Source organism: Eschrichtius robustus, chromosome 20 (assembly GCF_028021215.1).
Source record: "Eschrichtius robustus isolate mEscRob2 chromosome 20, mEscRob2.pri, whole genome shotgun sequence".
Taxonomy (NCBI): Eukaryota; Metazoa; Chordata; class Mammalia; order Artiodactyla; family Eschrichtiidae; genus Eschrichtius; species Eschrichtius robustus.
Genome location: NC_090843.1, coordinates 17,269,634 through 17,279,016, shown reverse-complemented (window position 1 = coordinate 17,279,016; position 9,383 = coordinate 17,269,634).

The following is a 9,383-nucleotide window of genomic DNA, read 5'->3' as shown; positions in this document are numbered from 1 at the left end:
GATGCAGAGACGCTCTTCCAGAGCAGGAGAAATGCACGTCTAACGGCAAAGGGAGTCCTGGTGGGGGGGCGGGGGGGGGTCCCTTGGTCAGAGCGGAGGGGGGAGAAGGGAGCCCAGTTTCTAAACAGGAGACTGTCTGTCAGGGAGGACGTCTCAGTGAGCATTTGCTGATGTTCATGGAACAAAAATCCAGATACTCTGGTCAGTGGGGCAGGCAGAGCCAGGGTGGGGGTGGGAGAGGAACCTGCTTTCCAAAGAGTGTAGACGCCAGAACTTCTTTCAGACAGGGTGGAGATGTCCAGTGTTGGGCCACAAAGCTCTGTCTTGCTTATTCTTTTTTAAAGTTTAACCCCAATTCCTGCAGCGAAGGTGCAGTGATCAAGGCAGTGTGTGGCACCCATCTAGGAGGGGGACATACAACAAATGGCCCAAGCAAGATTTAATATGTTTTTGAGAGTCTTGAACACTGGGTCAAATCAAGCAAAACAAAATAGAACTTGCACTGAATGTCAAGATCTGCATGTAAAGTTTCCAAAAAATCAACCATGCATGCAGAACATCAGGTGACAGTGACCTTGGCTTTGTGGACACAAAGGCGCTGGGAGACTGGTGGGAAGACGGGAGCTGCAATATTAACAGAGGAAGCCCCCAGCCATAGTGAGCCTCTCTGGGCTCAGTTCCCCTGTCCAATGAGGGGAGTGATTAGCTAATCAATGATCTTTAACAACTCTGCCAGCGATATCACATCTCATGGTTCTGTTTATTGAGGCACACGGTTCAGTGTGGTGGGCAGAGACCTGAATTCAAATCATGTAAATTACGAACCTCAGATATGAAATGGGGATGACGATAAATATCTCACAGGATTTTTGTGCAAATACGAGTGATGCCATGGGAATTCCCTGGAGGTCCAGTGGTTAAGACTCCATGCTTTCACTGCCAAGGGCGCAGGTTCAATCCCTGGTCGGGGAACTAAGATCCTGCAAGCAGCACGGTGCGGCCAAAAAAAAAAAAAAAAAGTGATGCCAAATGCCTAGCAGGTGCTGGCACTCAATATCAGGGGTTGTTATAACTGCAGGTATGACCAGTGGTGTGCTGCATTGCAGGGTGGGTGGGAGTCTGATTTATATCATTTGCAGATTCCCATGCTGCAAATATTGCCACCGTGGCTGATTTCAAGCTACCAATGTGACATCATCCTTGATCTAAGGAGTTAGGAAGAGATTTGCACAGGTGGCTCCACAAGCCAGTCCAAACCAGCACACCGCTAGTAAGACCTTGAACCAGGCTCAACGAGGCTCACAGGAGGGGAGGCCAAGCTGGACCAGTGTGAGTCAGAGAGGAGAAAGAGCCCCCACCAGGAGCCAGCCACCCCAATGGGCACCTGAGCTCGGGCAGGTGAGGAGGGAGCTGCCCCAGCTGCCCCTCCTGTCCTCATGCCCATGGGCACCCACCATACACTCAAGTACACACAAGCATGCACATGCCTGGGGAGGGGGGGAGGCACCTTCTCCCAAAGTGACACATTTTCAACATTTCATAAAAGTTACATGTTGACATCTGACAGTTAAAGCTGTGATGCAGGGAAGTTGGAGAAAACACCAAAGATTCACCGGGGACATTAGTGGTTGGATGGTGAGATACACATGGAAATATCCAGAAGGAAGTTCTTTTTTAAAAAATTTTATTTTAAGTATAGTTGACTTACAATGTTGTGTTAATTTCTACGGTACAGCAAAGTGATTCAGTTATATGTATATATACATTCTTTTGCATGTTCTTTTCCATTATGGTTTATCACAGGATATTGAAATAGTTCCCCATGCTATACAATAGGACCTTGTTGTTTATCCATCCTATATGTAATAGTTTGCATCTGCTCATCCCAAACTCAGATGGAAGTTCTTGAGCCTCCACCAGCCAATGGTGTGAACCCCACCCTTGGGTCCAGCATGTCTCACTGAAGCCTCAAGCCTCCTGAGAGGTTAGGGCAATCATTATTCCCATTGCACAGATGAGTTAACTGAAGCTCAGGAAGATTAAGTATCTGGTGCTTGTGACCCAGCTGTAAGTAGTGGAAGCAAGAGTTAAGCCCAGCCCCAGTGGGTCTATCACACTGCTTGTCACTCATGATTGGCCACGGCTGGCTGAGGGCCACCCAGGCATAGCCTGACTCACAGTGGCCTTTGCATAATTCATCCTTACAGAGCATCACGTACCTCCTAAGTGCCAATCATCATTAAGGGGCTCTAGTCTGGAGGAGGAGATGATGGTGAAAACAGATTATCTCCACAGTTGTGATATTGTGGGACCCCTGAGGATGGACACAAGGATCAGCCCTCAGGACTTACAGCCTGGGCCATAATGATTTGTTCCTCACACCTCCCCCTCTGCCCTGTGAGCTCCTCAATGGGGGGGGGGTGGGGGGGGGAGGGCGAGTTTTACTTCTTTCTGTATCTCCAGGGCCTGACACAGGGCCTAACCATTAGTATGTACTCAGGTAATGTGTGTTGCCATCAGCTTGTAACTTAGGTCTATGGCCTTTTTATGGGGCTGCAGAGATAGAAAGTGTTATTCTGACACAATGCATGGTCACAGAAACACCCCCTCCCATGCCCAGACACATGCTCCATCACACACACACACACACACACACACACACACACACACACACACACACCTTGACACTCTACAACACAAGTCCAGGCATTCAATGACACACAGACTCCCCCATACCTCCCCCGTGGCTGTCTAAATTCCTAGGCAGACCCACAGCTGCTCCCGGACCTGCACGTTCACACAGGTATGCAAGAGAAGCATTCTTAGACATCCACATGCAGCTACCTGTCTCCAAGAACCAGCCCAAGGCAGCCATGGCTTGGGGATGGAGTTCTCCTGGCCCCCTGCGCGCGCAAGCGCACATACTCACACACACCATGGAGGTCACAAATGAGTGATCCGAAAGGCTTGTGTAGGCTGTATCAAATCCAGCTCCAGGCCCCTTCATCCTCCCCCCCCAAACCTTCCCCCAGACCAGGCCACCCTGCCTGAAGCAAACCCCCAGGAGCCATTCATCCTTGTCTGGCCCCAGGTCCCCCAGGGCTCCAAAGTCAAGCCCAGGCCCCAGGCAGAGCCCGGCACTCACACAATCCTCTGTGCTCACCACCAGGCTGTAAGCAAGTGGAAATGAGGAATTCCAGGCTGGCTCTCTCCCTCTAATCACCCTCAGGGCTGCACCGGAAATGGACTCGACCCAACAGGAAGTGGGGCAAGTGATACCCAGTGGCTCGGAGGGAAGTCACCAGTGCCCAAGCCAAGCCCGAGGCATGGCTGCTCAGGGGAGCTGGTCCTGGGGAGGACCCAACCGGGCTGGTGTGGGTGCGCTCACTTGTACCTCTGCCTGGGCTCCCCCACTCCCTGTGACCTAGCTTTCTGTGCTATGGCCTCATTGTAACCAGTTCTGTTCTGCCCACTCCCATCCATCCTACCCCAGCACATTTGAACTGGCCTTAACTCTCACTCTCTCTCTGATTTGGCTCCAGGGGGCCATGAGGTATCACATGGGGCACCACTGTCCCCCCTTTACAGATAGGACACTGAAGTTCAGAAAGGTAAGTAACTTCCTTAGCATTATGGAACTGATCGGCACTTGGGGGCTGGGTACTTGATCTTTCCAGAACATCAGACTGAAATAGGACTGAAACTAAGTGGGGAAAGTGGGCCACAGAATTCCACACGTGGGAGACACAACTATGCTTGAAAACAGCCAAAAAGATGGGAGAGAAGGATACGAAGATAATATTTTTTTAGTGGGTGCCTTGAAGGTTGTGTGTGTTAAAAATGTTTTTATCCTCTTTGTATTTTCCAAATTTTCTATTGCAAGCCTATTTAACATTTATAATGAAAATTTTTTTTCTTAAAAGGGGGAGGGGACAAAGGCACAAGAATAAATCTCTAATGGTAGAACTTTAAGCATTGGCAGGAAAAATATTTGGGAGGGGAACCGGGAAAGTATTCCTGGACATTCTTCTATGGCATCCATCCACCTATTCTTCTATAGGAAGGGCTCCTGTCCTCTCTTGGGGAGCTTGTGCTATAGCTGGCAGGGCACACCCCACCCATGGCAATTCCAATTCAAGGCCTTCTTACCTCTGTTCCTTCTGCCCTTCCTAGCCTTCTTTGCTCCTGAACTATGCTCTGAGTGGAGGTTGTGTTGTATGGAAGGTGGTATGACACTTCCTTGTGCCTCTGCCCCTGCCTCAGGCCCTTCTCCAGCCTTGATTCAACAGCATCTTTTTTTTTTGGCCACACCGTACAGCATGCAGGATTTTAGTTCCTCGACCAAGGATAGAACCCGTGTCCCCTGCCTTGGGAGCATGGAGTCTTAACCACTGGACCACCAGGGAAGTCCCACAACAGCATCTTTGAGCTTGACCAAGGAAGACTGAATGCAGAGGTAGGTAGAGAAATGGCAATCTGGATCGACAATCCCAATTTCAAACAGCCTGCTCCATTGTCCCCATAAGTGAACTGAGAACTGTCAGGTGACATGTATGCCTGTGCTCTGCCTGGGCACTGGGCTCACCATGAATATACATACCCACCCCCTGGGTTCCCACTTCCAGAAGCATTAGAACACAGTGAGGTGACCGGGCAAGCAGCACCGAGCAGCATGCTTTCTGCCTTCGACTACTGAGAATCCACTCCAGAGCCATCCCACTGGCAAAGCACTAATGAAAGATTCTACTTTCGGGTGTTTTATAACAGAAAGGTGTTCCGGACAAGCCACGGCTACTAACACGTCTCAAAAGAAAGAAAACAAGGAAGGAAGGAAGGGTAGGAGGAGGGCAAGAAAAACAACTTTCTTAGGAAATAGAAATGAGAAATCATCCAGAATTTACTATCAATAACATTCTGAAGATTCGACTCTGAACAGAGGCACAGTTCACATATTCTTTTTATGTAGTATGTTTTCATCTGAGTAACTTCTTGCTTCTGAAAGGGAAGGGTGAGAGGAAAGCGTTCCCATCTTGTTCAGAATGTTCAGCTGGTGCCTGGAGGAATGCAATCCCTTGCATTAGTTCTAGAAGGTGTCCATCACAGACCACCTTCTCCAGGTCACATTTGCACAACCACAGGTACACATTAGTTTGCAGGAAGTGCTCATTAACAAAGTCTTACTAGTAGACAGACAGTTGGACCACAGCATGTATTCATAAACTCAATGTGTGTGTTCAATGGCCCAGCCAGAGGTCTTTCTTGAAACTGGGGAGAGGCTCAATCTTAATTTATCTCTGGGAAACATAAACTCAGGCTTAACTCCTCACACACAAGTGCACACACACACACACACACACACACACACAGAGTGACTAATTCCATTTTACTACAAAATTTCCTTTTCATAGAAAGTATGATTATATACTACTCAATTTAACAAACTTTGACCATCTGGTGTTAAGCCCTGGGAGTAAGAGATGATGAACCAGGTCCTGTCCTTGAGGAGCACAGAGTTTGTTGGGAAAGACATGTCCATAAGTACATATAGCATTTTGACATTTCTATATCAGTATAAGCCGTTATTGAGTACTTACTATGTGCCAAGCATTGTTATAAGTCCTATAGGAATATTAACTCATTTTATCCTCAGAATATTTTACAGATGAAGAAACCGAGGCACAGAGAGGTTAAGTAACTGCCCAGCTAGTAAGCTTGGGATTAGAACCCAGGGAGCCAGTATGTGTTTCACCACTGAACCGCAGCAAAGAGAAGTAAGTGCCAAATGAGATGGGAACCCAGGCAAGAGGACAAGCCATTCTGAGGATGATTATAATTTTTGTGACTTTCTGTTTGAATAAAAAAAAAAAAAAGAGGACAAGCCATTCATTGTTCCAGGGAAGGTATGTCTGGGACAATATTGAGATGTAGTGATATTTGAGCAGGATCTTGCAGAGTGACTTTTTTTCAGTCCATCTTTCTTCACTTTGCCAAATGGTACAATCCATCCTAATTTGCCACATAAATGTTTGAGAAGGAAGCAAGTTTTACCACTGGTTGTCATTATAATTCTAAGAGATGATCCTGTGGGCATCCCTTTGCTATTCTGAGTTCACCTTTGGAGTGAGAAGTAGATTGAAAGGGTGTTGGGGACTTTAGAATAGGAAATAGGAAATGACTTTGAGACTTGCTGAACCTTGTCACTCTGTGTTATTGACTCTGGAATCTCATTTTTAGCCCCCAGCTCCAATGTCAAAGTCTACTCCGGTCTCTCCTTCTCTGGATTTTGCACCCAGCTTGTGCCTACATGTCTCCTCATGACCAGGCATTGTGTCCACTATGACCTGGGTGTAATACCACATGTCTCCAATAGGGGTCGCTGACTACAACGGGATGGACAGCTGCAGTTGAGCGGAGAGAACCCTGGGTCCTAACTTAACCTTGTCCTGTGACCTCGGTTTCCTCATCCATAAAATGGATATAACACTCCCTGTCTGTCTCCCTCACACAACAGTGGTGAGAAATGTGAGGCTGAACGTGGACACCTTCCAGTGTCACTCAGAAGAGGCAGCTCCTGCCTGACTTTCTCACAGCTCCGGTCTAGATGATTTCAAAAACCCAGTCATTCCGCAACTATCTGTTGAGCATTACTCATTGCGCCAGCGCCATACAGAATCCAGAAGTCATTTCTACCTTTGCATAAAAGGACTTCGAGTAAAAGTTTAAAGCAAACTGTAATCCTGACGGTGAGGCGGGGTGGGGGGGGCTCTGGCTCTCCCTGATGGGCAGTAAAAGCAGCATCCCCGGTCCTGGGAAAGATCATGGAGTGTGAAATGGCAGGACATCTACTTGTCCTGGACACCTACTGTGGTTGGAAGTCTTTCCCACCCAATAACTCGTCTCTTCTTCCCATAACCCAGAAAACAGAGGCACAGAAAAGGGAAGTGACCGGCCCCCAAACCTGGATTCCAGGAACCTCCCTGCCAGCTAATCCCAGAAAGTGGGGTGGGAAGGAGCAGTGCGGGAAGACGAGTGACCCGAGAGGGCTGGGAGGGACGGAGAAGGGAGGACCTTCCTGTTCTGACCCCCTGGCCAGGCAGACGGAGCCGAGGGCGGCCGCGGCGGCCAGCCTTCTGCAGGAGCGCCCCCTGCTGCTCACCGGTGCCGCCCGTTGCGGAGGCTGCGGTTGGAGGAGGACGCTCAGCGCTGGAAGGGCTGTTCTCTGGGCGAGCCGAGACGCCCCCAGAGTAGAGGGCAGGGAGGACCCAGAGGAGTCGCCCCAACCTCTTCACTTTGCACGTGGCAAACGCGAAGCTCGGAGGAGGAAGTGACTTGCTCAAGGGCTCTCAGCGAGCCAGCAGGAGGCGGGTCTCTCAGATGTCCTGCCTGACACCGCAGAGCCCTCCATCTCCCCTCCCCTCCTACTCCGAGTTCCTGAGCCCAGAGGGCGCGTCCCTCCATGCACTGCGCCAGCCCCCCCCCCCCCCCGCCCCATTCCTCCTCTCCAGTCCCTACCCTCCCCACAAGCCCGTCTCCTCCAGGAACCCTCCGGCACTGCAGCCCCAGAGCTCTCCCTTCTCCGAAGCCCTATTGCCTCCAGGGGCCGCGATGACTTTCAATTCGGAGACATGGCTTTGTCAGGCAGTTGGCACAGTCTTGGGAACCATAAATGAGGCCTCTTTCTTTGGAATTCTCTACTCACCTCTCCCCCAGCCTCTCCCCACGCAGAAGTGCCTGGTATAGGGCTGAACTCACTGGGTGATGAATGTTAAAGAATGTCTTTTTCTTCTTCCCACTGCAAAGCAGCCCAGCAGTATCTGTAGCCCTGGGCAGCCAGGATGCCTGTGCTGGCATTGGGGCTCTCCTTCTGAGCCAGTGACCTTGGGCAAGTCACTTGAAATCTCTCAGAGCCCTGGTTTCCCCGACTGTAAAATCAGGCAGGGATAAAGCTATTCTTTGGGCTGGTTGTGAGGATTAAATGAGGTAACGTGTACAGTGTGCCTGGAACATTGTAGGTGCTCAATAATCGTCAAGGTTGATTAGTCAGGCTTCCAAGGAGCCTTAGGTTGGTCTCTCTGGCCTCATCCTTCTTCTAGCTGGAATCCTCTTTCCTAGATGTGAACCTTCCAACCCTAAGCTCCCCACCTCCTGTCCGCTGTTGTAAGCAGCAACAGGGAAGGGGACACACAGTGGCTACGTAAGGATCATAGGAAAGGAGGATGCTGTTGGAAGACAGAAAAGGCTACATAGTGGGGGGTAGTCAAGTCACACTGCCAGGCTGATGCTTCTACTAACAAGGCTCGCAGGTACCTGGGTCTGCCTCTCTCGCTCCCCTCTTTGTGCTGGCTTCCTACCCCTGCACTCTTTCTAAACAGGTCTTTCTGCTTCTGCTTCTGTGAACTCCTCGTTCCTGCTTCTCTCAGAACTTACAGCCTGCACATGGCTCATCATGACTGCTGTGACACCCCCATGGTACCACGGCCATTCAGCTCTGGGGCCAAGTGGCATCTGCCATGTATCTTAACACATGTCTCAGGGGAAGAGGGGGACCCCCACACTGGCACTTCCGGGACCTGTCAAAGGCTGTGGCCAGTTGTGAACTGGCTGCCCAAGGGTCAGGCAGCCACACCTGGTCCAGTTGGCTGTGGTCGTGGGGACAGGGTATCTGCTGCAAGCATGGCCACCAACATAGTTGCATGTCTAATAGAATAAATATTCAATAGACACTGTTATTAATAATAATAACAACAATAATAATAGAAACTCATGGAAATTCATTTGAAATTCATTAGTAAAGGAAACAACCTCTTGTGAGCTGTTCTATGGGGTGAATAATTCCCTCTACCTGCACAGACCTCGTGCCATATTATCTGTTTTGTACACCCAGATTTTATGGACTGCATCTGCTTGAAGCTTGATATACTCATATGCTTGTTACAAGAAATACTGCTCCAGGAAACAGTCCCAGGGTCCCCAAACTTGACTGAGGCTACTGAGAGGACTTTCCCCTTTCCCCAAATGATCTTTGATGTTATTTAAAAAATGAATTTGTGATGTGAAAAAAGAAAAAGGCAGCCCCTGCTCTACATCTTCCCTTTGGCTCACCCAAGGAGCTCCAGACTCTTCCTTTCCTCTCCCTCTTTCCCTTCCCTCCCTCCTCCCCAGTTATGAGGTCCTGCCCCAGCAAGGAGAGCAAAAGCCTGAACCTTCAGCCAGGAATCTCTGAGAGGAGACAGCAGGACAGGGGGACAGTGAAGGCTTTCACTCCCTGTTGCCCCTCTGATGACTGCTGGGAGCAATGAGATGGGGCAGAAAATGTTCCTCCACTTCCAACAGCTGCTCACTCCCTTGGGCGGAGGTCTCAAGGAAGATGTGATGTACATGTG